At 41.7% G+C, this 23,531-nt stretch overlaps 1 long non-coding RNA gene and 1 pseudogene across 1 annotated transcript; both read right to left on the minus strand.

The window, feature by feature from the left end:
- Positions 1 to 212: 212 nt before the first annotated feature.
- On the minus strand, positions 213 to 2,288 carry LOC120287537. Its single transcript, XR_005545661.1, has 2 exons — positions 1,584 to 2,288; positions 213 to 615 (listed from the first exon to the last, which is right to left on the minus strand). It is a non-coding gene; the product is annotated as an uncharacterized LOC120287537 (long non-coding RNA).
- Positions 2,289 to 7,035: 4,747 nt separating this feature from the next.
- LOC120287096 lies at positions 7,036 to 9,684 on the minus strand (annotated as a pseudogene).
- Between the last annotated feature and the right edge of the window lie 13,847 nt (positions 9,685 to 23,531).

Below are 23,531 nucleotides of genomic sequence, written 5' to 3' on the forward strand. Positions count from 1 at the left end.
ATTTTTATGAAAATTTTATATGACCTAAACCTAGACGTGAAAAAAAAATTCCATGTGGGCCATCAACATATAAATCGCATCATAAAAGTTTATAGAAATTCGACAAAACAGCCAAATCAGACAGAACAGAACACATTCAGAGTTCAGATTCTAAACCTAAGACTGCAGCACAATTTTAGCATGCAATCGACATCATATGATGATGTATGATATGTTAAAATGGAGCTAATGAAGATTACTAGCATTCTCTAGTTGATCACATCATGAAAATCAGCAATATACATCATATCATCAACATCGCGCAATCAGTCTAGAAATCGCATTTACACTATCAACATCCACTAATCATACCTTAACCATTAATTAACATCATACCCACACATATCCATCTCGGAAAATCACCACAAGTGGCCCCACTTTCTCGTATCAAAGGCTTACAGAGTATTACCCTGGTTTTTTTGTTTGTCGAGCTCAAACAATCTTTAGCGGACACGTCTAGACTTCAAGGAATGGTCGAACGCAGCTCCTCAAGAAATGCTTCGGAGAACCAGATGACAAATGGTATCCATCTTCTATATCCAGCAATTTCTCATCAGCGAGCGCCACCAACATCCACTGGAATATGAAATGAAGAGAAACGTAGAAAACAAGACGTACGAAAAGGCATGCTCAGATTTGTATTCATGGCGAAATGAGTCTCAATCTCGACAAAATTTAGCAAATTCTAACACGTTTCTGTAAACAATCGAGGTCCAATTGTAGAATTTCCTGATCCATCTTGCAATGTGAAGACAATTAATCACGTAAGACCAAGTATCAGTAGAACCTTTCGGTAAATGGAATCCTATGATAAACTTCCAATAACACAACAAGGCTGTGATCCAGCATCAAACAAGATCTCAATTCTCACAAGTTCAGATTCTGTTACATGGCCTGAGTGCTCAAAATTCATCACCAATTCACTACAACATTCTCCTGCATCCCCATACATAAATGTATGAATAAAGTGGCATCGAATCAAGTTCGATACTGAATTGAAACGAGACAGTCAAGATCAGCATCTTTGTCCCTAGATCTAGTCCAAAACACTTTCAATCCATGTAAACCAAGAGCACAATACGAACGATTAGCAATTTCCGAATGACATTCAATGATGTGTGAATCGAGAACAAACAAGTATAACATGCCATGAAAAACTTCCAAGTCAAGCAAGAAACGACAATCATCCAAACACCGGAAACCATCATGCTTCTACGGTTTAGAAACTTAGTCAAACAAGTGTCGAGCATAATGAGCGCAGTGCTCGATAGACAAAAATACCAAACAAAGAAGAGCAATATGACATGAGACGCTCAGCTAAGCATCAATAGAAGGAAATCAATGAATCTGAAACTAATAGCAAACAATCAAACCATAAGACTCTCTCGATTAAACAACGCAGAACAGCGACTGAATCAATTCTCGTTAGAATACAGGGACGATATCCTGCGATGAAGTTAGTCGATAGATGTATTCGTCTGTAATTAGCTCCAGATGAAGATAGCAACCAGTGAAGAAGAAGACAAGTAATAATGTTCGCTAACCGGTGGATTGGCTTAGCGTGGAAATCTCCGGAATTGAACGAGTACGTCGCTGTGAGCCTATCTGAGACGAAGCTCCATAGATATAAAGAAGCTAAGATGAAACGTTCAAAGAGAAGAAGGCGTTGGTGAGACCGTCCGAGAGAGAAAAAAGGTTCCAAAATCCGTGGTCACGATCATGGCGCTGTTTGAACACGATCAGTGAGCTTCTCGATCACTTTCTTACAAAATCGATTCCTCAGCGCCATGCCCGAGCGACGCGAGAACGAAGGCATCCGTGACGGCTACGCTTTCTGCTTGCGGGACGATAACGATCGCTTCCTCCTCGCAACAGATTGATTGATTGCTGGCTCGCTTTCTTGGTGTGTGCTCTGTTTTCTGGAGTTCAGATGCGAAGAACCGCGGTGGCCGGCGATTGAAGACGAACGGCGGCCTCTGGCCGACTGAGAACGACGAAGGAGGAATGAAGATCGAGGAGGCCGTCCGTCATCTTCTCCGGCGAGGGGCGGAGGGAGGAGCGCCGAAAACAGGACAGAGGACGTGTCGCAGCGAACGTCGAGCATGCCCCTTTTGCCTCTCAGCATGGAATCTTGTTTCTGTTATGGCTGTCTCCAGCTCAGCAGTCTTCTAGAAGGTTTGGCCATGCTTGGGTCACTCGTCCGTCGCTCCTCTTTCATTCACGGGCGCTCACAGACGCTGCTCACGCCTTTCCGTCGTGGTCGCTGTACGCTCCCATCCCTCACGGACGCGCGTTCGCGCAAGAGGAAGAAGTGACATGGGCTGGGTCCTCTCTCTTTTTTTTTTTTTTTTTAAAGCTCTGGTGGGCTAAAAAAAAAGGGAAATGAGGGTGGGGCGAAAATGATGGGCTCATTAGGCCGAAATTTTTGCCAAGTGGGTGGACGACATCGGCCCGCTGGATTTGTTATTATTCATTTTTTTATTTTTTAATTTCATTTTTCGTTCATCCATTTTTTTAAATTTTTATCTTTTTTTAATTTTTGTAAATAAATGGATATCAAAAACGTTGACAAAAATTTGAGTGTAAACACCCAAAATAGGATAACTTCAAGCAAAGTGAACAGACATAGTGCATTTTCTTCTAAAGAACATTAAAGAGGCTGGAGCTCTTGATTGCTCTCAATTATTTGAATTTCCACCATCTTGGCATACATCAATTTGGGTCAACCTCTTTTTGACACGCCCCCATATAACTTTTCCCAACATTATTTTTCACTTTGATTCTGGTGGTGAGCATTTCATGATCAAGTATGTGAAAGCTATATAGAAAATATATATCCATTTGCTTTCTTAATACCTTAAAAACGGCTCAATAGGTGAGTCGCATGATTCTTTTTATGAATATTATGATCAGGCTAATGACTTAGAAAATCAAAAAGTTGTTAAAAACAAGAATTGTATTGACGGGATGTATCAACTTTTGGCCCAAATATGTAGAATATGCACTGCAATATCCAGTATATTCACATAAATTTAAGTTTGGCAATAGCAATTTGTGAAACTCATAATATGCATGTAAATAAGAGGTAGAGACAGAGGAATGCTTAGCCGATATATAATGGTTCAGCCTAAACTGATGGCCACTCCACTCCCTAAGACCGTTTGAGAGTTATGCTTCATCCACTACACTTGAAACCTTATACAAAAGTCGGTATACAATGGAGCCATCACTCCTTTACAAGTACGGTGCCTCTTTTAAAGAAACACTCTTACAAGATTCATCTCTTAAGAATTTGACTGCGAAGCGTATACTAGAGGGATCTTGCGACTATTGGTAGTGTACATAATTACCCAAAACAATGAGCTACCTTAGTAAATTTATTTAAAATTATATTAAAAGAATTTGATTATAGATTAGAGGAACCTAACTTTTAGGTTTGTTTTCAACTTTAATCGGTATTAACACATCAAATGGCTAAAAGTTATTCAATCGAGAGTTCCGGGTGTCCGACTAAAAATGGCCTGGACACTTGTTGGATTGAGCAGACAAATCCAAGTTACAAAGCTATAGGAACCCAGAGTCCGGAGGTAAATTGGTCGGGCATCTGGCTAGCAGGGCACCCAGCCTTGTTTTTCAAATTGGCAGTCGGTTAGAACTCTAGGAGTCCCAACCTCAAGATCGACATTAAAAGTTTCAAAAATTATGAGTTAAGGCCAACGATTGAAAGATTTTGAAGGATGAAAAAATTCATATGTAGCAATTCCGAATGTTAAGAGGTGCTAACGTGCTTCTTAGATTTAAAAGACATTTTTGTTTATTTTTCTTTAACCCAAGCATCACAAACTTGATCCTTATTAAATTTAAAATTAGGTAAGCCACGGACCGAACTAAGCCTAGAAAGCTTTGAGATAGAGCCCATACTAATATGTCCTAATTTTTTATGCCATTAATCAAGGATCATTTTTATTTAAAACAACAGACAAGTTACATCATTTGAGTTCAAGCATTCTGGCTAAATCACATGCGCATTTCCATGCCGTTTTGCAGTAACCTGACCAATACCGGGAGTATCAACAATAGCGCAAGAAGAAGATTAAAATTTAATCTTAGAAAAAAGGTTAACTCAGAAATCTATAGAAGTATATTTTCGTGGACTTTGGCTTTCCAATTCGGACAAGCAGTTAGTATACGAAGCTGGCGCTCCCCTGCTCCACCCCATTTACTGTGAGTTGGAGGGTCTTTCGTGCAAACACGGGCATTTTGCTAAACATATTTGGACATTAATCTTCAAATATATCGTGGACTAGTTTCTTCCTCTGTGATTTTCTTTGAATATTTATTCATTTCTTTGGATTGCTCTAAAAACAATTTCAGTGAATTTACCAATTTACCATTGCCAGATGTGAAGCGGGGATTATACAACGTACAGGAGATCTCGTCTCAGCTAGATTGAGTGCCATTAAATGTAGCCAAGTTTCTGGTTGGGATAGATTGCCGAGTACATGAGCTTAAAAGTATCTTAAATTTATGGTCCAAGGAAGATGTTCTTATGGTAGGATTGTGGGGACTTGAAGGTGTAGGGAAGACAACCATTGCTAAAGCCATTTATAATGATGTTTTTAGGGACTCTAGTTTCTTGGTTGTTGGAGAAAATTCCAAAAATTCCAATGATTTGGTTGGTTTGCAGAAAAACTTGCTATGGGAGCTACTCGGAAAGGAATTAATAATCTTCAATGTTCATGGTGGAAGTCGGTTGATTCAAGATAGACTTCGTAATAAAAAAGTTTTCATTGTTCTTGATGATGTTCATGATGCACACCAGTTAAATGTTTTAGCCGGAGATTATGAGTGGTTCGGTAAAAGAAATATAATAATTGTCACAACAAGAGAAATTGATCTGCTAACTGCTCGGGGAGATTGTAATTATATCTATGAAGTCAGAACTCTCAGACACGACGAATCTCTTGACCTTTTTGCCGGCATGCTTTTCCAAGTACTGAAATAAAACAGTAATAAGAAGAGATCTGATAGACAGGGCTCTACACTATGCTAAAGGACTTCCTTCAGCACTTGAGGTGTTTGGTTCTTCCGTATGTGGTAGAGCAGATCATGAATGGGAAAGTTTGCTGCGAAATGCGAAGGAGATTTTTTTCGACAGCACCTGTTTTCCCAGCAGGCAGAGTTCAGTGTACAAAGAGAAAGTTCTCAATGGTTGTAGTTTTGACACGGCTATTGAGATACAAATTCTCATAAAGAGTTCCTTGATTAGTCAAGAGAATGGAACCTTACAAATGCATGCGAAGAAGAAATCCGGTAAGGACCCTTTTGCTTGTCATCCTTCCCTTTTTGGTCTAATTCCCCGTCATGTTTTATTTTATGCGGTGGTAGTAAAACGTACAAAGATGACTCCTACTAAAGTAGCGTGCAAACGATTGATAGGAATCAGGATTGTTGAAAGGCGAGAAGAAGAAAGAGAAGAAAATCCTGCCCCCTTTTTTAGGGGTAAGAAGGGTGTGGGGCTATCTTCACCGAGAGTCGACATCAGTACAGACGTTAAAGACAGAGATATCGTGCCTAAACTTGAAGACATCAATGTTGACGTCGTCAGTATTATTAATGGGCATGGAGCAGGTTCATCGAATATTAACATCAATGCCAATATCAATGCCGAGCAAAATTTGCCTGAAGAATGTGTTGCTGCTGATGTCGATTCAGCTCCTCAGGTCCAATCCCCAAAAGCTCAACCACCGCATGTACCAGCAGAACAAGGTTGCGATTATAGTGACTATGATGGCAATGATTGCAGTGACTATGATTCTGATGGTAGTGATTATAGTAACTACACATTAAGTATTGGTGATCTAAATAATGGAATATGTGAGATCAACCTTCCTGGTGACCTCTATCTACAGGTTCAGGAACTGACACCGCTGTGTGGCCATCAGTGTCATCTTCTTCAAAGATTCAAATTTCTGCACCAGAGGCACCTGTCGCTTCAACTGGTCCATCAAATCCACAGCCATCAATGATTCCACCTGTCAACATGTCAACACAACCGAGAGCGACCGTTGGATTAGCATGAGAATTGGCAACTGATACATTAAGTGTACAGCTAGATAAGATTGAAGAATCTTCTACTGCTTCTTCTGACTTTGATATGGCTGAATTGGAGAAGATCAATGATGCTCTAAATTGGATAGATTCAAGATGTCCTAGTGACAATCTTCGAACTGACTCTGGTTCATTGTTCCCTGCTGCTGCTGATGTTGTGAGAGCCAAATGGGTAGAGTTCTATGCACTCACCAAGGGTGGATTCTCGGAAATCATCTCTGAACCAAGCATGGAATCCAAAGTTAAAGCTCTACTCTCGGAATTGAATACTGGCAAGGAGTATTTTCCTAGGACCCCTGGATTCCAATTGGAGTGTGAAGAATTCTTGACTCTCTTCAACAGAAGGAATACTAAGTTCAATAAAAATTATGACAAGATCGCTGTGTCGACAATGAAGGAAAGAACATATAATCCCTTGAAAATTCAGCTAGCGGAACAAAAAACCGTGACAAAGGAAAGTCACCAACTCTTCCAAGTCGTTCTCGATGAGGAGGCTAAACTTCTGGAGGAGAAGAGGAAACTTCAAGAACAACTAGCTGAAGTCGATCGCCAACTTGCCATCAAAAGGTCCAACAAGGAAAAGAAAGGACAACTTTTGAAGAGGCACTTCAAAGACTATGACAAGATTCTAAAAGAATGTGATCGACAGCAAACGGAGATCGACGAGCAAATTGCAATCAAACAACAGTGTATTGCTGAGAATAATCTTTTAGACCAACATTTGTTTTCTTTTAGAAGGAATGTTGAAGGCGACAATACTAGTGAGTGCACCCCATTACTAAACTGAATTTGATAATCTACTCCGTATTTCCAGCATTTCTCAAGAAGTCAACAAGAAATGTCTCTTCTTCCTTACAAAAGAGAAGGAAAATGCATAAATGAGAGTTCGAAAAAGCGGCAACGTGTTGCGGCACGTACTCCAAAACATGGCCAGTAATGGAAAAATAGCACCCCGGGAACCACCCCACTGCACTGACAAACAAACGGCAGGCTCTAACCGAATGCAGACGCCAACCCATCTTCCCAAGTAGGCCCTTTGATGTAACTGAACACTTATAAAAGTCTCCTAATACGACTCATCCGACAAACCCAACAAAGAGAGACCTCAAAAGAAACCAAGCCAAACTTATTGATGCTCAATGAACGAAACAAAACGTCTCGTACATGCTAAAAGAATCGAATCAATGATCAAAATGGTATTCGCAAAATAAGTAAAATGTGTATACCGTGAATGAGATTGTAAAGGCTGCCATTGGGTTGATAATCAAAGACCACAGGCCTCTCCCTTTGGCCCGAAAGAAAGCCCTCATGGGCACCAAATTCGGGCGCCTCAACCAGTCCACGGAGTCCATGTGCCCCTCTAACGCCTCCTCGCTCGTGCCCGCCGTCTTGCCCGCTTTGAGCGCTTCACGGTCACGATCAGCTGGTTGTCGAGCACGGCCTTGTACGTCGTCCCGATCGTGCCTCTGCTGAGCAATTCGGTGGATGCTATCATGAGCTGCTCCAGCGTGAACAGCTGCGACTCTCCTGCACAAAACACCAAGCACCCACTCCTCTCAACTCTCTGCCGAGCCTCTTGAATCTTGCTGTTGTACTTCTCTCGCTGCTCCGTGATCAAGTTCGGAGAGGCAGGACTCACGGCTCTCGCTTGAACAACGGGCTCTTCGGGCTCCGCGGGCTCTTTCCGGCTCGCATGGGTGTGGCGTTTCCGGGCCTTGCACCGGATGAAGACGATCAACAATGCCGAAACCAGCAGTATGACCCCGAGCGCGAAGCCCAGGATAGCACCAGTTCTCTTGGGCTTCCTCGGCGACGAAAACACGGGCGACACGACGACGCCGTTCTGAGACTGCGCGCTCTGCGCCAGCGGAGCCGGCACGAAGCTGCTCCCATTGCCGCCGGAGGACGAGGAGGTGGGCCCGAAGAACGGGGCGCCCGACGCGCACGCCTTGTTGATCACCTCGCCGCAGAGCCCCGGGTTCCCGGCATACGCCGACGGGTCGAACCGGGACAGAGTCGGCGTGGTGGGGATCTGCCCGGTGAGGCTGTTCCCGGAGACGTTGAAAGCTTTGAGTAGGGTCTGGTTGAGGGGCGGCAGCGCGCCGCCGAACCGGTTCCCGTCGAGGAGGAGGGTGTCGAGCCGGTCCAGGGCGGTGATCTGGCCCGGGATCGGGCCGGCGAAGGAGTTGCGGCCGAGGTCGAGGACGCGGAGGCGGCGAAGGGAGAGGAGGGAGGAGGGGAAGGGGCCGGAGAAGGAGTTGAGGCCGAGGGAGAGGGAGCGGAGGTTGGGGAGGGAGGAGATGTCGGGGAGGGGGCCGGAGAGGGAGTTGTTGCGGAGGGAAAGGACGCGGAGCTGGTCGAGGCGGGAGAGGGTGGCGGGTGCGAGGGAGCCGCGGAGGCCGGAGGAGGGGAGGGCGAGGCGGACGACGCGGCCCTGGGCGCACTTCACGCCCCGCCACTGGCAGAAGTCGAAGCGCTCGTTGAGGACGAAGAGGAGGCGGTTGTCGAGGTCGGCCCGGGACTTGAAGGAGAGGAGCGTGACGGCGTCGGAGGGGAGGAGGGAGTCGAGGGGCGGGTCGGCGGCGGAGGCGGCGGGTGGGGGGGCCGGAGGAGGAGGAGGAGGAGGAGGGAAAGGGCGGCGGTGCCGAGCGTCATTGCTTGGTTGGAGTGGAGTGGGAGTTTGGGGTCATGGGGGAGTGAGAAAAAGGTCACGTGAAAGTGGGGAATATGGTGGAAAATGTGAGTGACTTTTTTTGAATTCGAACGTCGCTGCTGGGAAGACAGTTTTATGGATTATTTTTGCTAGTGTTTGAGACTATTTCTTACTTTTTCCACCAGAAAAAAAAAAATTCTCAAATTATTAGACTTATGACAAATTTGATCTCATTAATTTTTGTTAGATATTACTATCAATTTGCTAACTTGAATGACACTCGACAATTGACGGATGTACAAATCGAAGGTTTTACTCTTTATTTGTCACATGTTCACTAGTTTGTGATTTTTTATAATATTAATCCGATTTAATAGAAACTAATAGAAGATAAATTTGTGACAAATATTTTTTGATAGAATTTGGGATTTATGATTTTTCATGATATTAATACGTTCTTTCTTTTTTAGATAATGACATCAATCATTTACTTGATTTTTAATCTAAGCGCATGGACTTTTATTAAATCAAATACCTTAATTTTTTTAAATCGTTATTAAAAAATGTGGTTTGCTTTTACTAAAAAACGCCAAAAGTGTTCATTTAGTGTTTGCTTTCTTGAAAGGAATTCATAAAGCGGTAATAAAGAGGAAAAAAATCTAGTAATTATTCTGTCCTCCAATTTAAAATTACTAATATATTATGACGTTGTGCAAGGAATAAAATAAGCGCTCATGTATGTAGAACGTGCACGAAATTTAGTAATTAATATGAAAAAAATGTGCGCATGAAAAGTGTATCTCACAAGTGTATATACTCAAATTTTCCGTAAATGTTACATACAAGAAATACAGAGTGTACGTATGAAGAACCAAATGCATTTCCGTTTAAAGAAACAGAACATAGAAAAAAGAAAGGGAAAAGGTTTGCAGACAACAGCGCAACTGTACTCCTTTTTCGGGCTACTACTGTCTTTGTGGTATCGACATGCTCCCCAACAAGAGTTTTGATGTTGTCGATCGCTGTGTGAGCATCAAGGTCGTTAAGAACAGTGGCTCGGCATCGTCAGACCACTGAACCCATCAATTCATAACTCGACGCTAATGAATTCAATTTTTCTCGAAGAAGTGAAGCAACCACCCGATCTTGAAGCCTAAATCTGACTTAAACTTGAATCAAATCTAGGCCTGATTGGCCCAATGGTTGGTTTGAGAGGTTTATGTGATTGGATGGCGGCGAGGTCATTAAAAAAGCAAGTCACATCGTTGGGCATTTGACCCGGTTCATCCAAAATTCGATGCAAATTGAGTTCAATTTGTGGAAGAAGCTAAGCAACTGGATTTAGGGGCCGCATCCAAGTGAAACCCGAAGCAAATCAATGCCTGATCGACTCAATGGTTGGTTCAAGAGATATGCATGACACATCACATCGAGCAATAGATTTTTTCATATTGATTATGATTCATGTGAAATGATAAATATGATGTTGTATAATCATGATCATGAAAGCTTGAAGTGCACAATTATTTGCTATTATTGTCACCTAACCTCTACTTGGTGAGTAAGCTTTCATCTAATTTAGTTGGTACCAAAATACCAGAAGTAATTACAACAATTTTTCTTATCCTTATTAGCTACTTCTTATACTGAAAAAGCATGTGTGCTTCTATTAGTAATAAGTAAAATCTCATTTTATCAGTAATTTTTCAAGACATCGAGCAACTTTTAACAACCCTGTAATCATAAACTTCTTGTTTCGCTAGTGACTTATAAGATTGAAAAAGTAAGTGTCAATATACAAAGTAATTGCACTTAGTAACTTCTTTGTGCAATATGAGTAAATCTCTATATCGGAAAAGAGAGTGAGCATGCTTTTTGCTAGTGCTGGCTAGAGAAAGATTGGATCGCTCTCTCCTTGGTCGGAATGTAGTTGCGGGGATGGGGTGCGACAATAATGAAAAAGGGTATCTGAAGAGGAAGAGGAGGAGAATTAACAATGATATACGCAAGCAGAGGAAGATTATTGCTAATGAAAAAAAAAATGGTAGGATCAGCGGCGATCAGCAACAATATCCTATGGAATGAAAGACAATTAGTTAGATGCGGCAAAAATGGCTCTTTTAAGATTCAACCAACACTGGAAGATTATCATACACAGGCTCATAGAAGTTAGCTCCCCTCTTTTATCTTCAAAAGCAGTGATCTTTGTCACACCCCGAACCTCGAGCGCGCCAACATACCACCATGGTCATGCAAATGCGACATTCCCAGGTAGTGCCACCGACCCCATAAGTTTATTATTGCGCAAGCGGAACGTATTATAAAACCCCTGACAATGAAATACGGGATAAAAAGCAGGAAGCAAAACCACAATATAACACTTACATAATTCAATGGAATTACAAACAGAAGCCTACAGCCAAAAGTCTACAAAAGACCGGCTCTTAAAAATGAGCTGTCTTACGACCTACAAGTTGGACACGTCCTCCAGTCCTGATGACTTCACTTCTGCAACTCCTCCAGGCCAACCAAAGCTATCTGGCCACTCCGTCCACCAGGGACCTGAAATGGTTATTCAGGGCGTGCATGGTAACACTCCAAAAAAGTGTTTCCGGAACACTTCGTACGGAAAGTGTTTCCGGAACACTTCTGTACGGAAAGTGTTCCCGGGAACAAAAAAGGAACAGAAACGCGTTTGGTTGCGTTTTTGTTCCTTTTTTGTTTTTTTGTTTCTGGAACGAAATAGGAACAGAAAAAAGAAACAAAAAAAAGTTGTTTCTTTTGAAAAGAAACACTTCTTCGACGGAACAAAAGAACAAAAACGAAAGAAACAAAAGAACAAATTCGGAACAAAGCGAAGAAGAACTCTTCGTGCGTGCTCGTCGTCGCTCCTCTCGGCTGAAGCTTCGTTCTTCCGTTTCCGGCGTGTCTTCCATCTCTCCGGCGGCTCCCACTCGGCTAACTCTCCGGCGACTCCTCACTCCGGCGACTCAGTACGTTTCCGGTCAGCGTTGCTCTCCGTTCGGCCCTCCTCCTCCGGTCGGCGTCGCTCCCCCTTCGGCGCTCCTTCTTCGGGTCGGCAACTTGCTCCCCCTTCGGCGCGGCGAGCCGTCCCTCGAGCGAAGCGTTGCTCGGCCAGATCTCTGCAGATGCAGGCGAGCATTGCTCGCTCAAGGCTTGAGCGAGCGTTGCTCGCCCGGATCTGCCGCGCCGAAGGGGAGCAACGCTCGCTCGAGCTGCAGCTCGTCATTGCCTCCCCTTCGCTCGCTCGAGCTGCTGCGAGCTCGAGTTGCAGCTGCTGGAGCATGAGCTCGAGCGAGCTGCAGCTCGACTCCAAGAATTTGAGCGGCTCGGCGGCAGCAAATGCGAGCTCGAGTTGCGGTTCTTTGGAGCAAAGAGCGAGCTTTTCAGCGAGCTGCAGCTTCGACTCCAGCGGCTGCAGCGGCTCGAGCAAAGGTGTTGCAGCGGCTAGAGAGTTGCGCGAGCGAGCTTCGCTTTGCAGCTCTAGCGAGGTGGACAGGGGCTGGTGATTTTGAATGAATAGGCTGGTGATGTGGTTTCCTTCGATTGTTATTTTGTTGCTCATGGTGATGTGGAATGGACAGGCTGGTGAAGCACGTGGTGAGGGCGTTGAAGGACGATTTCACCACCAAGGGGGAGATTTTAGCTGAAGTCGGGGTGCAGCATGGTTGTGCGGCATCGTAAGAAGGTATAATCAAGGGTAATGCTGCCTTGTGTTGGCTGAATTTCATGGTGCATTCTTTATGTAGCATTATTATGTACTTGTTGTAGCAGAAAATGCAACTTATGAACAAATCAAACGAAATGTAGACAAATTGTTTTGTCGTTTACCAAACGTGTTTGTTCTTTTTCTATTCTAAGAACAGAAATTGACTGCATTACCAAACATGTTTCTATTCTTTTTTATTCCAAGAACAGTTTTTTTTACACTTACCAAACGCGTTCTTTTGTTCGAAACCGTTTAGGAACGTAAAACACTTTTTTTTTTTGTTTTCGTTCCCGGGAAGAAAAGGAAAGGAAATGAAACCATGCGCACCCTCAATAACCACGAGATAACGTCTCAGCAAGTTCAACCCCCTAAACCCCTATTAGAAAGAAAATACGCCCCGGGTGACCTAGCTACATCACACAGAGAACTTACCTCGCCTCAATTCCTTCCTGCAAGTTAGCACAATTGTATCACACAATCTTAGGTAGTAATAATAATTCAAACAATTGGAACGCCATCACTTTCATATAATTCACGATCGCACTTAGCATGCATTCCAATTATTATTCACTGCCACACGAGAGCATAGCCTACTCACAGTTGGCTATCTATTAACATTACGGCATTTCGAGAAGAATAAAGGTCCAGTCGGTCCCACCACTATCTGCGACCAAGCCACGTCATTCTATCGACGGCATTTCTAGAAGAATAAAGGTCCGGTCGGTCCCGTCACTCTGCGACCCGAGCCACGTCACTCTCTTGACGGCATTTCTTGCGAGAATAAGGATCTAGTCAGCTTAGCCACTACTGCGACCCGAGCCTTTCAACTAGCACACGACAATTCGATACCGATCCTTGGATACTTTACATTTCACTCAGATAATCCAATTACGATATTAACCATTAACAATCCAATTTCAATGCCGAACTCGACACTTGGGATTTTATGAATAAAATCAATATTTATCACAATCCACACTCAATTTGCCACAATCAATCATCAAATTCAAATTCTAAATACACAAGAGCGATCGGCACAAAATTCGAGAGTTTAGGGTCCCGACGAAATTTTCGAATTTTAATAAATAATAAAATTTATTCCGAAAATTAATATAATAATAATATCCCTATTTTTCACAATCCACTCTCAATTCATACTATCCAATCATCAATTTCGAAATCCGATTGCACAGCAGCGATCGGCACGACATTCGAGCAATTGGGGTCAAAAATAATTTTTCCGTTTTTTTTTTATAAATAATAATATTTTAATAATTCCGGATTATAATATAATATTATAATTTCTAGAATTCGAAATCATTTAAATAATTCAAAAGAAAACCCCATTATGTCACATCAAGGCTTTATATTAAATAAACTCTCTTAACCTTTAATTTAATCACACTTTAAGCTAATTAAACACATTAATATAATCCACACTTAAATTAATTAAACTAACCACATAATCACAATTAACATAAACTAAGCACACCTAAAGCGTAATTAACACTCTAAGCGAGGTTTAGTGAGTTAAACTCACCGGATTAACGAGCCGAGCGGCTCAAAACGACGGGACGACGCGAGGATCAACTTTCCTCAAAGCGGGCCGAGCATCCGGGCTCGGGAAGGCGGCCGAAACGGGCCACGAAGGGGCTGCCATACTCATTTTCTGCAACCTCCGGTGGCTGCTGGACGGTGGCTGATCGGCGGCGGTTCGGCGGAGGAACGGCGGAGGATGGGCGGCAGCAGCTCAGGCGGGTTGAGGCGGCAGTGCACGGTGGCTCTCCGGCGACGGGGCGAGCTCCGGCAGCTCGTGGAACACGCGGACGAGGCGGGCGGAGGCGGTTGGGCGGAGCAGCGTGCGGACGCGGGGCTGCGATGGCGAGCGGGCGGAGATGCGTGGGCGGCGCGGGGCGACGGCGGCGACGACGGACGGGCAGCCGAGCGGCGGGCGAAGGGCGGCCGGCGAGCTGCTGGCTGGTCCGGTCGAGCTTCCCCCTCTCTCTCCTCTTTCTCTCTCCTCCCAAGGTTGAAGATGATGGGAGAGCCCCACTTTTTGAGAGCCAATCACCACTTGCCACTTGTCAAGCTTCTCATTTGCTTGGCTTCAATTAGCATGACATCACCTGCATGATGTCATCTTCCACTATCTCCTCTCCCACAACATTATTCAATGGTTGCATTCATTTTCCACGGGCCCAAATCCTCAGACATTTAATTCAATCATTTCTCAATCAATTCCATCCAATCAGTTTCATTAAATTAACCCAATGTCGCCACGCTTCAATTCACATATTCACTTGACTATATAATCAATTTAATCCCCAAAAGCGCAACCAAAAAGCGGCCTACTAATTTCCCGGGTTAAAATAGCCATTCTCGGATTTAATTTGCCAAAGAACTCGATTGCACGAAAAATCTTCCAAAGATGATTCAATGATCCTGAAATGATTTGTGACACACCCAGACTTCCAATTTCTGAATTCGATCCTAATTCCACGGTTAATTTCACTTTGGCACGATATTAGCGCGGCCCAACCTACCGGGTAGCCTTTAGAAATTTTCATGCATTTGACCTGTGGTTGATCATTTCAAGCCACAATGTACATCTTTGAAACATTGGCGACTTTCGGTTGTCGGGGTAATCTCAAGGTTTCAATTACGAACACAGGTACCCAATCGATGGAAAAGTCGGTCCAAAGTGCCGATCGACAAGAATTATGTGATCTGGTGGAATCACCCACACCCGATCACATGCCTTTGTCGAATCGACCTATCTTCGATCTCTAATCGATTTTAATCGTGCCATAATGACCCTTGCAGATTAGCTCGGTCGAAAGGTCGCTTCCTGGTCAAATTCTCAAGTCCAATGCATTAGAAACTCTTAACAGCTTCACCCGATAGACTAGTTTTCATATTAGTGGCCGACTCAAGGAAAATAACTATACTCGTGCCAACGAAATGCCCATCTCAATTTATTGAAAACATAATTGGAAAATCGGGATGTCACAATCTTTCTACAAGTATGGTAACTTTTTTAGCCGAATAAAGTAGTTTCCAAAATATTAGTAAGTGGTATATTTCCATCTAGTTGGTAATTAGTAACCTTCAAAGGGAAAATGTCTAATAGTACGAGAAGGTGACTTTTCATCCAATTGATAACGTTTATACAGAAAAAAGGAAGTATGCACCATCCACAGTAGCTAGTAATTTCCTGGTTTGGTTTTTAATTTCTCTTTAGGGAAAGATAAACTTTCAATCCATTGAGATCTAGTAAATTTGAAGAGTCAATACTACTTTCTACGTTTAAAAGTAAGCTTAAGCCTTTCACTAACTAATAATTTCTCCAAGTAGTTAGTAATTATTAATTTATAAAAGTCGTAACTTTGATTGAATTAGTAATTAGTGGGTATGGCTAATTATTTTACTATTATAAAATACCTACTAGTATAGCAAGAGTTGGTAACATTCCCAAGTAACAATTATTCTGAAATGTTGAATAACCAAATATCTTTATGTAGTTAGCAACTATACAACTGCAATAATTTCTTTAATGATCCAGCAATAGCCAGTAAAAAAGGCATGAATTTCATCTGTTTTAAGCTAATGACATCATAACATCACCCATAATGGGAATCTAACACATCACAAAGAACATCACTCTGCCTCCGAGGTTCTTTAATGTTTTGTTTGCCAGAACATAGTACAAGAAAATATATTTTGTCCACATAAGTAGTTCACATAACGTTCAAATAGACTCGTATTTTTGCTCCTTTGTTAGATGTGTAGTTCATTGGCACTTATCACAACGTTGCAGGAAGATTGTTGCTGAGGAAAAGGCTCTGCCTTTTTTCCTGGAGGAGACATACGGAGGAGGTTGCTTATGACTTCACATTGCTAGGATGACAAGTTCCTAGGATAAGCTTTCTGTATTCTAATAGGAGGAGGAAAAGAGATTGCCACAGTCCACATCCTACCACGCATAAATGGCAAGAAGGGGAGAGGGATTGCTCCATAGACACCATATGATCAAGCAAATTCTAATCATATGTGGCTGGCATTTTCCAAATCAAGATTGCCGTGAAAAAGTCAATTTTGGTCAAGCTGATTTGAATCATTTTCAGCTTATAGCCTTAGAGTAATGGGAGAAGCCTTGACAAAGCAAGGATTCCAAATAATGTGCAAACAATTAGAGGACAACCCAAAGACTGTGATTCCAAACAACCAGCGACTCAACTCGATCCTGCTTTCCTCTGTGTTTAGTCAGTAACGTACGCTCTCTGAGATTTGTCATATGTTCAGGTATCAAACAAATTCAAAGGAAGAGAGTTCAAGAGAAGCCATGAGAAGCAGCTCTAGTCCGTGAAAAACAGCCATGCAGCAAGAGCTATGGAGGATACTGCACTTTGGGAAAATGGCCCAAATCGAACGGATCAAGAGGAAAGTGGCCCAACCAGTGTGGAGGAACGCATGATAGGGCTGCAAAATACTGAAGTGGGAATTGACAATTTATATCAATTGAATATGCGTGACGATTTAGCGCAAACTCTAAGGACATCTATAATTATTAGGAAAGATAAATAAAATTCTTTGAGAGATTGCTAATAATGGACTTATAACCTTTGAATTATTGCTTTTATATTTCTTACATTTTCTATACCAAGTATACCATTTTGAAAGAAAGATCGAATATGATTTTGCTAGTACCCAACTTACATGTTATGACCTTGTAATGTGGAACAATGTCTGACAAAAAAAAAAAAAAAAACAATGTGGAATAATGAACTGAGTTATAGCTTGAAGAGCTCGACCTAGTAGAGAAGCAACATGCATAAAAGCTCTATTTGTTTTATGAAAAATGACTGATTTGGAAAATTTTTTTCTAAAGGATTAGTTGTGTCGCTTAAAAGATGTTATCATTGATAATAATTTATGTCTAGATATTTTAATGGATGATAAAAAAATATTTTTTTGCTCATTTATTTTTATAAACAATATAAGTAATTATTTTCAAGAAAATATTATTTAAATCATTCATTTTTTGCGAAATAAATGGAGTCGAGAAACAAAATATTAAAATCAAGATGGTTTCAAATGATGACTAATGGAAAACATGCAACACAAGAAGTTATTTGCAAGTGAGTTGGTGCGCGGTTGAAGTAATTCGGAGGGCATCGAGGCAAAACATCATGGATCGACTGGTTGCCCACAGATTAGAACTTCAAGCAAAGTGGACAGACATGATGTATCTTCTTTTGACGAATGTTAAAGAGGCTAGAGCTCTTGATTGTTCTCCAAATATTTGAATTTCGACCATCTTGGCGCACTTCAATTTGGGTCAATGTCTTTCTAATATGTCCCCATATCATATTTCTCCAATACTAATTTTTTAACCCTATCCCAGCGATGAAAAATGTCATAATTGAGTAAAAGATCTAATGCAGATGTATGCTTAATGCCTTAAAAATGTCTGAATAGGTAAGTCGCATGATTCATTTGATGATTTTTATTGATGAGGCTAATGATTTAGAAAAACAAAAAAGTTATTGAAAATGAGAATATCCTTGATGGGATGTATAAACTCTTGGCCCAAATGCGTAGCATATGCAACACAATATAAAATATTTTACACAAAAATATAACTTTGGCAAGATATATTGTGATTTGGCCCAAACCGATGCGTACCCCACTCTCATAGACCATTTGAAAGTAAGGCCCAATCTACTACATCTGAAGCTTTATACAAAAGTTGATTAACGATTGAGCCAGTACTCCTTTATATATAGGGTGCACTCTTTCCTAAAGAAACACAACATTCATCTCTTATGAATCTGACTGCAAAGTGTATACTAGAGGGATATTGCAAGAATTGGTACCGTACACAATTACCCAAGACAATGAGCTACCCTATTTATAGGGGAATAAAAAAGGAACCAAACTAGGCATTACCAACACATCAAATGGCTTGAAATTCTTCCATCGAGACTTCTGGGAGTCCAACTGTCGGGCTAAAAATGGCCTAGACGCTTGTTGGATTGGGTAGACAAATCCAGATTCAAAACTATGGGAGTGTGGAATGCGGAGTAACCTAGCTACGCATCCGGCCGATTGGGTACTCAGCCCCATTTTTCAAGGGCAGAGACGGTCTCTTTTAGCCCTTTAAAATTATTCAAAAAATACTCAAATACAACGGATATAATTTCAAATAATCATAACGTATTTGAGTGAGTGTTATAATCATCAAAACTATATTAGGGTAAAAAATTCCCTTTTTTTATGAAGTCTATACCATAAATCAAACAGAATCTCCCAATGAAGAAAGTCCCTTTAAACATTTAAACGAGGAAAATGAAAGTAAAAAAACTTTCTTGAGAAATCAAAGTCCTTGATACAATTTAAATCATAAGCTCCCCCTCCGAGCGTGCTCATTAATCAAAATTGAATATCCCCTTTTTGTCATAACATCAAAATAGGCTTAAGAGGCAAAAAAGTAGATCAAATGATTTCAGCAATCCAATGTACTCAAGGTCAAGTGTTAAAATATGCTCACGCGGAAAAGAATTTTGAGCACATGTTCAAACAGGAAACAAGCCCAGATGATCTTGAAAATAATACAATGACACATATTTAATGAGGTGGTGGAGGAGAGGGAGGATATTGGGAAAAGAGATGAATTTTGGAGGAAAATTTCAGCGAACTAGTTGAACAATTGAAGTTGCTCTTGTATTTCCTACAAATCCTTATAGCAAAGTAAGCTTAGTAGTGGTTACCTCATCTTCATTTTTCGTCCTCATATCAACTTATTGTTATGGCTATAATTGTCATTTAGAGGGGGTGAATAGGTGATTGTGCTGAAAAGAAAGAAATTAAACAAATATTACAGCAAGATAGCTTCTAATGAAGTGGTAAGATCTTACTAGTGTATAATTCTAATAAACAAAAAGAGTGAGGAATAGAGAATTGCACACAAAAGTTTATAGTGGTTTAGTTTTTGCAAGCTGGATATCCCTTCTTTCTGACTTTCTGTTTTCAAACAGCAATTACACATTCCCTCGGCCTCTAAAACTAGTTGAAGTGCCATTGCCCATATATGAAGAACCTAGTTCTTCAATCATATTTGCACATAATTCTTCCTTTCGGAAGAAAATATGATGCAAGGACCTGATCCACCAATTATTTGAAATGTTGGGGCCATAGTAGTGACCAAGACTACCTTTTCCTGATCATCATGGCTTTTTCCCTTTGCCCTTCTTTCATGGGCACTCAAAACTCAAGAATAGCTTTCCTATCTTTCGTCCAAATCCACCCCTGTGAAGAACTTCTTCATAGGATCAAGTGCATACTTGATTCTATGAGGCCACCGACGAACCAAGTTAGAATGAAATTAAAAAACAATGCTTCCTTGTCCGTGTGGAACATGGATTAGCATTATGTCATTCCTACAAGTGATCCCCCATCTAGGATTAGAAGAAGTGCTATATGAGGACTTTGAGATCAAATATAATATGTTTTTTTCCATTCCTCGTGAGTCACTTATTTCTCCCAAAGACGAGATCAAAGTGATTTTCCTCCTTTTTCCCAATAAGTCGTCTATTCTCCCGCGCGATAGCTTATTAGCTTGAATCCACTAATAAGAACCGATCAGAGGTTACAAATACTGAACTAAGAACACTCAAGTTTGTGTGAGTCACTCCACACACACTCTCACAGAGACGAATGTAAAAGATTAAGAATACTCTTCAGACTTTGGAATCAAAAGCTTCAATACTTATGAATGGAAATTGAATTCCTTTTGCTTGAGACATCCTCTTATATTTCCTCAAGTCCAAGCTGACCGTTGGACATATCTTCAAAAGAATAATTTAGCCAATCTACCCCTTGGCCATGGATCTAATTGAGAAGATCTGGTTGCGTCAAGATCATCGAGGGTGGAGCTTCCCATATGTTTTGCCCTCCATACAACAAATCAGGTTTCCAAAAGTGGAGTGTCCATATTTGGAAGGAACGTTTCGCCTCTAGTAAGTAGTTTTAGGAAAGTTGAGTGTCTGGTAGATATTGGAAAGACTTTCCTTTCGAAACTCCTTATAAATATAACAAGGAATCAAACCAATTTGCCACTAACTGTTGCACGGGTGATTTACTCCTTCCTAGCCTTTTGATAAAATATGCAAGGAAGGAAAAAAAATAATCCATAACCCTATTCTGATTGAAATCGTCTGATTATATCCCATCAGACTTTTCACCTGAAAAATACTTTTTATCAGAAAACGAAATCTCTAAGTTTTGTCAATTATTGAAATCTCTGAGGAAATGTTTTCTCAACATGCCAGCTAGCCTAATACAACAATGGTGGTGATACCTCTTGGGTTCCGGTTGGCGATCGGTTAGAATTCTAGGAAACCCTATTCTTCTTTATCCAAACTTCTAATCTCTTCTTGATGTCCAAACTTTCTAGTGTAGATTCTCCACCAAATTGGCGATCAGTTAGAACTCTAGGAATCCCAACATCAAAAGTCATAAAAATTATGAGTTAAGGCCATCCCATACTTTTTACCACCAAGTCTCGAACATTTTGAAGGACCAAACCTATCCATATGAAGCAATTCCAAAAGTCTAGAGGTGCTAACACGCTTCTTAAATTCAAATGGTACTTTTGTTTATTTTCCTTTAACACAAGCATTCACAAACTTGATCTTTGAATTAGGTAAGCCACGAGACCTAGGAAGCTTTGAGATAGTATCTGTTGACACCTAAATTTTGGCAATTTAGTTTATTTATTTATTGCATAGGAAATTAAGGGTTAATTTTATTAATTGCATAACATATAGATTTAGGTTGTATTTATTTTGTTATTTGAGTTTTTGCATTTTAATGGACCGGTGGCGGATGAGTTCGAATTAGATGGATCAGGCCCACGAAGCGAGCAGGTTGGCCCAAGCCCGCGTTTTTAAATAATTAAAAATTATCTCGTGGGAATATAATATTTTAAAAATTTTCCGAGATATGAATCTTTTTTTAGATAGGGCAGATGGTTAAAAAATATTGCGATTTGGCCTTGAAAGATTTGGATTTAGAAAAAAATCTCATCTTAATCTTGAATCCTTATCGGTATGGGATGAATTTTATGAAAAATATTGCGATATTGTAATTTATCTTTGCGAGATTTGGATTTCGAGAAAATATTTATCATAATCTTAAATTTTTATCAATAGTGATCGGTTGGTGAAAATATATCGCGGATGTAGATTTGAAGGGAAATCAAAGGCTTATCTCTTACCCCCTATAAAAGCAACCGTGTACGAGGACATGAGGGGGAGCTTCTTTGGAAAAAATTCAGAAATAAGTGAAGAGAAAGGTCAAGAGAGGTTTTGGCTTCTGCGAGAAAAAGAAAAGAAAAAGGAAAAGTCAGAACGTGAGAGAGAGAGAAAGAGAGGGGAGAAAGGTGAAAAGGGCAAAAAGGTGATTTGACCCCTACTATTCATCATCTTCCTCAAGTCCGCTGCCCCTCCTCCGCAACTTCCATCCGCGGGGCTTCACGGCCCGTGCGTCCGCACCGCCACCGGTTCGCTCGCCTCGCCGACGCCACGCCGCTGCGCCGTCCCCGCTTCGCCCGTGCCGGCATCCGAGCCCCGACGTCCGTCGCCGCACGCCGCTCCGTCTCCGCAACCTCTCGCCGACCTTCACCGCGAGCCCGGTGCTGAAGCTCGAGCCGCCCGACGCCCGCGGCGCCTCCACCGGCCGTGCACGCATCGCTCAGCCGCATTAATCACCGCCGGACCCCCTCGGCCTCCGTCCCCGCACTTGCTCGGAACCCGATCTGCCGCTCCGGTCCACCAAAGCTCTGCGCAGACCGGGCTCGAGCCAAATCTGCCCATCACCGCCCGTCGCTCCACCCGCGGCGACGCGACACCAGCAATCGCCGATCGCCTCCTCGCGACGACCCGAACCTTCCGCCCCGGACGCAGCAACGCTGCCCGCCTTCAGCGGTGATCCGCTCCAGCCCGTCCGTCCGATGCCCTGCGGCGCCTCCACCCGTGACGCCTGTTCCGTCCGACGAAGCCATTCTTTGTGCTTTGCTCCGAGGTCCCCGACGACGAGAAGGCCCGAACCCGGCTCGACGCTTCCCCGCCGACGCCGCTCCCGCCCGCTCTGTCACTCGCCCGTGATTGCCCAGCAGCCTGCTCCGCCTCCGATCGGTGACCACCTGTCCTTGGAGACCTACGAGCAAGTTTGTGCTCAAGAAGGCGAAAAAGAAAACAGAAAAAGAGGAAAAAAATCAGATTAGGTAGTTTTTCTTTTATTATTTTTATTATTATTTCTTTAATATGCTGTTTTAGTAGAATTGTTCCTAAATATGTGATTGAGATCCAATATGAAATAGTCCCTCAAGCTAGGGATTGACAGTCCGATTTTCGCGCCCGAAATCGACTCGCAATCCCTTATAAAAATCGACAATCCAATCTCAAGCCCGAGATTTGATTCGCGATTTAAAATTAAAATTGGTCTACCCGATCTCATGCGCGAGATACGGTTCGCCAATTTTTGGATATCAATATTATCTTTTATGTGATTTGCTATTGTCAAGTTGGTTGAGTCAAATCTTATTTTCGTAAAAATAAAAAAATCAAAAAATCTTAATTAGGATTAGGTTTGTTGTCATCTTGCATATTTAGGATTGCAATCTTATTATGAATTTTTAAATAAAAAATCAAAAAAAGAAAGTGCATTCATTTAGGTTGTTAGTTTTTTAATTGCATGTTAATTATGTGTTAGCTTTAATTTCAAAATTAATTAAAAAAACCATAAAAAATCATTGTGCATATTAGATTAGAATTGCATGCTTCATTTTAACTTTAGATCATCTTTTTTAAGATAAATGGCATTTTAGATTTAGATAATGTCTTAGTTTAAATTAGGATTTAATATGACTTAATCCCTAGTTTAAATTAGATAGAATCTTAATTTAGCTAGATCATTTGAAATTTCATAAAATTTGTC

This window comes from Eucalyptus grandis, chromosome 8 (genome assembly GCF_016545825.1).
Source record: "Eucalyptus grandis isolate ANBG69807.140 chromosome 8, ASM1654582v1, whole genome shotgun sequence".
NCBI lineage: Eukaryota > Viridiplantae > Streptophyta > Magnoliopsida > Myrtales > Myrtaceae > Eucalyptus > Eucalyptus grandis.